The sequence below is a fragment of the Centruroides sculpturatus genome, unplaced genomic scaffold, assembly GCF_000671375.1.
Source record: "Centruroides sculpturatus isolate CEXI.00-Female unplaced genomic scaffold, Cexi_2.0 scaffold1111, whole genome shotgun sequence".
NCBI lineage: Eukaryota > Metazoa > Arthropoda > Arachnida > Scorpiones > Buthidae > Centruroides > Centruroides sculpturatus.
In genome coordinates this window covers 128,284-136,176 of record NW_019385311.1, presented here as the reverse complement: position 1 = coordinate 136,176, position 7,893 = coordinate 128,284, and positions in this window count along the sequence as shown.

The following is a 7,893-nucleotide window of genomic DNA, read 5'->3' as shown; positions in this document are numbered from 1 at the left end:
ATAAACTCGATTTTGATGATAATAAACATGCCATACGTTCCTTACATGGTGATAACTTTTTCTGGGCACTTGACCGTATAAAAACGACACGCAATTCAAGAAATTGTTTTGACATTGTTTTCGTGGCGTATAAAATAAATTTTGATAATTTAAAACTTTTGTCAAAGCTGAATTTTACTGTGAATAATTGTTTGTCAACTCTCAATATTAAAATGTTCATTACTCATGATAAGGTGTATAGCGTTACTCATCACTCTGGTAAAATTTATATTACGTCTGCTTTAAACAACAAAGAGTTTGTGTACTTTGATGTACAGCCAAACTGGAAAGAAACTGACAGTATCTTCTATAATCCGAAAGAACAAAATCTTTACTTACACACTGCTGATCGCCAAAAAAACAATAAATTTCTTGTAAAAAAGTTACACTTCAATTGTTCAAACGAAGATTGACGAGTCGCGACAAAACTTGAATTATTTTTTCTTATTTTTTTTCCTTTCCATATAAAATCATTTGTAATGAATACTTTAAATGTTAATAAGTTTCTGTATGAAATATTAATAAACGTATTATCTGCTTACTTTGTTGGTGTAGAAATAACAGTGAAAAGTACGAATTATTCATAGTTGAATTCTGTAATTAAAAGTTTTCCAGTTATAAACCATATTATATAATTTTGTAAATGTTTTTATATGAAAGGCAATTGAAATTAACCGATTATATAGCATAATGGAGTTGAATCAAAAGGGATACTGATTAATGAGATAGTATTATATACAGTATATATGTTACTATTAAAGTTTATAATTCCTTACTCTAGAGAACACGTGGTTATTTAATCGAATTTCTAAACAGACCCGTTAAACTGTATTATAAAAGTTGTGTTTGTTTTTAATGTTCAGGGAGTTTCATCGATGATGAAGGTGACCAGTTGGAGCCATCTCAATCAGTGTTGTTGCTGTACGTTGAAGTTATCGGTTTAACTAAAGTTACTAAACGATTGCCTTAAACGAATGGGTTGAAAATCCGCTATTATTAGTGATTAGATAATAATTTATTATTAAAGATAGACGCTAAGCGTGTTTTTTTTAATCTAAATTAATAATTATTAATTATATTATTATAATGTTTTTTAGTAGCTAATCATTAATAATGGTGGATTTATGGCTCGATTGAAAGGACTGTTTAGTTGAGTATTTAGGTAGCGGGCTTCAATTTATTTAGACAAGTTGTCAGTTATTTTTCGTCTTTCTACTTTTGTTCGGTGCTCAGACAATTGTAAAATTTTTTTACTGTAATCTTTTAAAATTATTATCATGTGTGACGATCAGAAATTTCGTGTTATAAACCTTAATCTTTTATAAATTTTAATTAAACTTTAAATGCAATTCTATAAAGACGGAACGAGTTATTATAAATCAAAAGAGAAAAGGGAAAAATATTAATATAATCGAGAAAATCAGTTTAAACCTAGGTTCCCACGAGTTCGATTTCTTGTTGAGTTGAGTAAATCTGTGTGACGATTGTATCCCTTGTTACTTCATAGGTCCGAGGAGATCGTCATCTATGACGAAATCCGGGAAAGGCCCGAAAGGAGAACGTCGTATAAAATGGGTAAGCACGACGAGTAAGATCGTGGAAATTGCGATTTGATTGTGTGTGTGTGTGTGTGTGCTTCACGTCTACCTCACTAATGTAAAAGACAAAAGTTCTATGCTAAGTGATAAAAAGTTATTACGATTTATACGAGAAATGACGAAAGTTAGAGTGACTGTCAAGAATGAACCTAGAGAGTACTGGATACTTCAATATTATAATGCTCTGAATGTTAATTATAAGGTACAAAGTGATCGCGAGTCGTAAAGTAGGCTTTTAACATGTAGCTCTCGTTTAATCTATGTAGATCTAATTTATATTTTGCAAAAAATATATTAACTTATCCCATGTTAAAATTCTGTCCGTTGCGTGTCGCTTCGCGTTGAATTTTCGTAAATGTTAAGCCTAACGAAAACTTTCTAAAATAATAATCGTGGCTATTGTATCATTAAAAATTATTTTTTTTATCTTGTACAAACAAAATAAATATATTGAAAAATATAAAAACAATATAAAATTATACTTCAGAAGTTAATTTAGTATCAAAACCGTAAAATATTTGAGTATCCCAAAACATAGCCAAAGATTGCAGGGTGGACACTGGCGAAAATTTAAATTTGCCGACTGAAATTCTTTCGGATGATTGACGTTTCGGTTGATTGACTTTCAGATAATCGACGCTCTACTTTATATATTAATGAATAAATCAATAGAATATTTGTAAAAAAAAGTAATGTGAAAAAATGTGTATTATAAATAAAATGTTATGAATGAATGATTCTGAATAAACTATTAATTTGCGTTATTCAATAAAATTACTTAAAATCACTTTATAAGATTGTTATAGTTATTATCTGTATATATAAAAACGAATGTATTGTTGTCTGGATGTTTGTCTTTTATGCGCTGTTTATTTGATTACCATGACTCTTTGGGAAGTTGTTCAAGCCACTCCAGCGAAGATTTTTGAAATAAGTTTCCAGGTTGGGGTTAGAAAGTCAACACGTCCGTTATAACAACCAAGAGAAAAAGATAATCTATCAATGAAATGCGCTAAAACAACTCTAATTTTAACAAAATGGAAATAAACACAGGAAGAGCTATTCTAAAAGTAAAAAAATAAAACTATAAAACTAAGAAAACTAGAAAATAAACAGGTAAAACTTAAAGTAAAAGATTCACGGGACCTCTGTGATGCGGTAAACACCGCGGCAGCCGAAAATCGCCATTTCGGTCGACACATTTTTGTATGCGTTGAGGGAATTTTTGTATGCTCATGTCATACCAGCTCGCCGCTATGTCGCGGGACCCATCTTGCGCACACCTTCTGATATTGCAACTTTTTTTTTAAAATACTATGAATGGTGCTTCGGGAAACACGAAGAATCGAAATGCAAAGATCATCCAGAATGTTTCGCCGATCTTCTTGCCAATGAAGCCAATTTTCCAACCTGAATTCGAACTTTCGTCAAGACAAATTTCGCCCGACAACGCACAACTTTCGAACAGAGAGGATAATCATTTCAAGAGAAACAGGAACTTTAATCCACCGCAAAGTCAGAAAAGTAACGCACAAATTGATCGATAAGGAACAAACACTAATAATCCTCCGAGAGACCAAGATCAAGCGGCAGAAACGAAAAAAACAAAGTTTGATTCAAACCACAATTAGAAAAATTAAAAAAACGAATCAATTTTAGTTGAACAAGCTGCGACTCCATTACTCTAGTTTATAACTCCAAAATTTCAATAGCAATGGCCGTTAACACGGGGCTAGTTTCACTCTTTTGTTTTGAGAACCAGCTGATAGGTTAAAATATACTATTATTTTTTTAGTATCGATTATGACACCAAAACAAAATTAGAAGCTGCTACAGGTCATAAGATACAGAATATTGGCATAATAATGCTGAACTTTAAGATAGGAAAAGGAAATTTATCGCTGCTTGTTTGCATTGTAGATTCAAGAATAATGACTATCGTAGTGTTTGATTGGACGTGACCTAATAGTACAAAAAGGTTCAGTCCTGGACTTTGCAAACAATCGAGTATTGTTTTCAGAGGAAAAAAAAAGTAAATTTGTGTTCTCCATATCAGAAAAATAAAGCCCATACGAATAAAAATAAAAGAGAAAATGTCTTAGAACAGGAATAGAAGATGTCAGGAAAAGTATAGGAGTATAGTCCGGGGTATTCAGAATGAATACACTCATACACTCATATTATAGGTAGAAATAGAAAAAGGAAAAAAAAAACGTCGAATAGGAAAGTAGGGAAAAGAAAAGTTATAATTGTAATGGAGATAAGATCATAGATTGAGATGAGTTAAATAAACGTCCGACATTTTATCCCCGAAATGAAATAGAAACTAGAACCGACGATACTAGTTGTATAAATACAAATGATACGGGAAATATAACGACAATTGTCGAAGAAAAATGTATGCGAGAAAAATTAACAGTATTAGGATCATGATGGTTATTATTGCTTTAATAATAATAATAATAAACATTCACAATTTATGGTACAAAAAGTTTACATCACTGCACCAGGAACTAGCTAAACATCTAACACACATCATCATCAATCCACAAGACATGCCAAAATTTCTTACTCAGGGCATCACCTACATGAAACCTAAAAACAACAACACCACAGACCCCACACAATACAGACCAATTACATGTCTTCCAACACTCTACAAATTATTGACATCCTGTATCACAAACAAAATATACAAACATGTTGAAGAACACGACATTCTTACAGAACAACAAAAAGGTTGCCGTAGAAATCACAGGGGATGCAAAGAACAGTTACTCATAGATTCAGTCATTCTACGGCAAGCACACAAACAACACAGAAACATACACATGGCATATATAGACTACAGAAAAGCATTCGACAGTGTTCCACACAGTTGGCTGCTACATATTCTACACATGTACAAAATACATCCATCACTCATTGCATTCTTCGAAAACACTATGCAGCACTGGAGAACAACACTACATCTCAGGGTTAGTAACACTTCCATACAAACAAACGAAATATTCATTAGGCGAGGAATTTTTCAAGGAGATTCCTTGAGTCCTCTCTGGTTCTGCCTAGCCCTGAATCCATTATCCAACATGTTAAACAACACGCAATACGGCTACAATATCAGACACGAAAAAACAACACAGTTTACACTCTCACATCTCATGTACATGGACGACATAAAACTTTATGCATCCACACAAAAACAACTTCATCAACTCCTACAAATCACACATTCATACACTAAGGACATACAAATGGAGTTTGGCCTAGACAAATGCAAAAAACTTCACATAGAAAAAGGAATCCTGAAGAAAGAAGATTTTGCACTTGGAAATGGAGACGTTATTGAATCCATGGAAGAGGGCGAGTTCTACAAGTACTTAGGATTCCAACAGGCCAAACTAACAGAACATACACAAATAAAGCAACGATTAATTAAAGAATACCAAAGTAGGTTAAACGCTATACTTAGAACACAGTTAAATGCAAAACACACAGTTAAAGCAATAAACACATATGTCATCCCAGTACTCACATACTCTTTTGGAGTTATACATTGGACTCACACAGATCTCGAGCAACTCCAAAGGAAAACAAGAACAACACTTACTAAGCATAAACAACATCATCCTAAATCCGCCACAGAAAGATTAACCCTTCCACGTAAAGAAGGCGGACGTGGCCTGATTGACATAGTTAACCTTCACTACAAACAAATACAGTCACTGCGAGAGTTTTTCTACAAGAAACAAGAAACATCACAGTTACATAAAGCAGTAACTCTAGCAGACTCAAATAACACACCATTAAACTTACACTCACATCATACAGACATGACACAACACATAAAAAGCATAGACACCATCAAGCAATCGTGGGCTCGAAAGGCACTCCATGGCAGGCATCCTTATGACCTGGCCCAGGATTTTGTTGACAAAACTGCGTCAAACAGCTGGTTAGATCGGGGATGCCTCTTTGGGGAGACGGAAGGATTCATGATTGCCATACAGGATCAGGTCATAAATACTAAAAACTACAGAAAACACATACTCAAAGATACAACACTCACAAATGACACATGCAGAAAATGTCACATCATGCCAGAAACTATACAACACATCACTTCTGGTTGCAAGCTCTTGGCACAGACAGATTACTTACATAGACACAATCAAGTAGCAAATATAATACACCAAGAGCTTGCAAAGAAACACAAATTGGCAGACATCCACGAACCATACTACAAGTATATTCCACAGACAGTATTGGAAAACAACACGCACAAAATGTACTACGACAGAGCCATAATCACAGATAAAACAATTTACCACAACAGACCAGACATCACACTCATTGACAAACACAATAAAATCACATACATTATAGACATAGCCATTCCAAACACTCACAATGTACAAAACACATGCACTGAAAAAATTAGCAAGTACACAGAACTCGCCCAGGAAATCAGGCATCTGTGGAGGATGGATAGGGTGCTTATTGTACCTGTCGTTCTCTCCTGTACAGGTGTGATACCACACACACTACACAAAAGGCTGGGAACATTACAATTAAATAGAAATACATACATCACACTACAGAAGGCCACTATATTGAATACATGTCATATCGTTAGGAAATTCCTGAATACAGACATTGACACACTTATTTAATTTGTTATGGTTGCTATGCCTTGACTCTGGTCCGGCATAGTACACAGCCACCGGTTTAAACCGAGTATTACCCACTAAACCCAACACAATAATAATAATAATAAGACTCCCATTAGTACCTTTTCCTATGACGTCAACAAAAGCAGAATCGTTACGTAATTTCTCGACTACTGGAGTCACGTTGCTGTCGACGTTGCGTTGAAGTCGCATTTTTAAACGGAAGTATTCTAAAACACAAGTTAGCGAAGTAAAATTTGAAGGAGAGATCGATCAATTGACAAATAAAAAATAAAAATTTTTATTGACGCTGATAGTGAGGACGTTTTTCTTCTATGATAATCCTCACATTGACTTTTCGTGATATGATGCATAGTCAGTGACCATTGGTCACTGACCATGCATCAACAGAAACACATTTTTCTGGTCAGTGACCAATGCTCACTGACCAGAAAAATGTGGATCTGTTCCTAATTGGCATTATTGGAGATATAGATTTTATTAAATAAAAAGTTCTTAGACTCGGAATTGTGTACCGCAGATTTTTAAGAAGCTCTTAAAAAAAAAAATGTCAATTGTTAAAATGTAAACATCTTCGTTAGAAAAAAACGGAGAAGTAGAAATTAGATCAGGGGTCACCGGTTGTAGTAACAAGTCAGTGGGAAAGTTGACACATAGGTGTCAAGAATTCACCGTCATCGTCAATAAAAGTCGATCACGTGTTAGATTTTTCACGACAATAATATAATAGGTGCGAGCCACCGGAAGATCTTGAGTTCGCACACGGAAGTTATATTTGGTCTTAGCTATTCCTCGTCTCCCACACGGTAGAAAACGTCGACAACTCCCAACTTTTCCTTAAATAACTGTCATCACCGCATATAAGATTTTTCCAACTTTAGAGGTAATTATCAGTGGACTGCGAACTTTCTCTCGTAACCGAAGTAGGCATAGCTGTCATAGAATAGACCAAGTAGTTGTTTATCATAGACTTGAAATCTTATGTTAATCGCATTTAGCCGATATAACCTAGAAATATACATCTAACTCTGTGTAGCCTCCTGTACTTTAGTGTTAGCCGTATATTGAATGCTTTGTTTTTTGTTAAATTTGTTTCTGTCTCTGAAAGGACGCCTGCCGACTTGCTCACCTCCCTCGCCACTCGATAAACAACCATCCAGAACGACAACGTGAGCTGTCCTTTTAGACTGTTGCCGAGTAAGTGGTGAAGAGAAAGTAACCCTTGGCCCACGGTTTCTCACAGAATTATCACAACTGAGAGAGAGTTCTGAGAGTGCACGGAGAATGAATTGTCAGAAAAACTCTTCGCGAACTTTCCTTAAAAACGCTATTGTACGAATAAAAAGCAGTTTTAAAAACTTATTTATGATGGGGCGTAGTTCTTACACATGTGAGACTAATCGGGGGTAGGATGTTTACGAGTTCTTGACTCTCCTACCACTTACTCGACTCAAGACCTTGAGGTCCGGTCTCGCTTGTCTAAAGGATGGGAGAAAAAGGGTTAGGAGAAAGGATCGTTAGATTCTTTCACCTGTCAGGATCTGACACCAATCTATCAATTTATC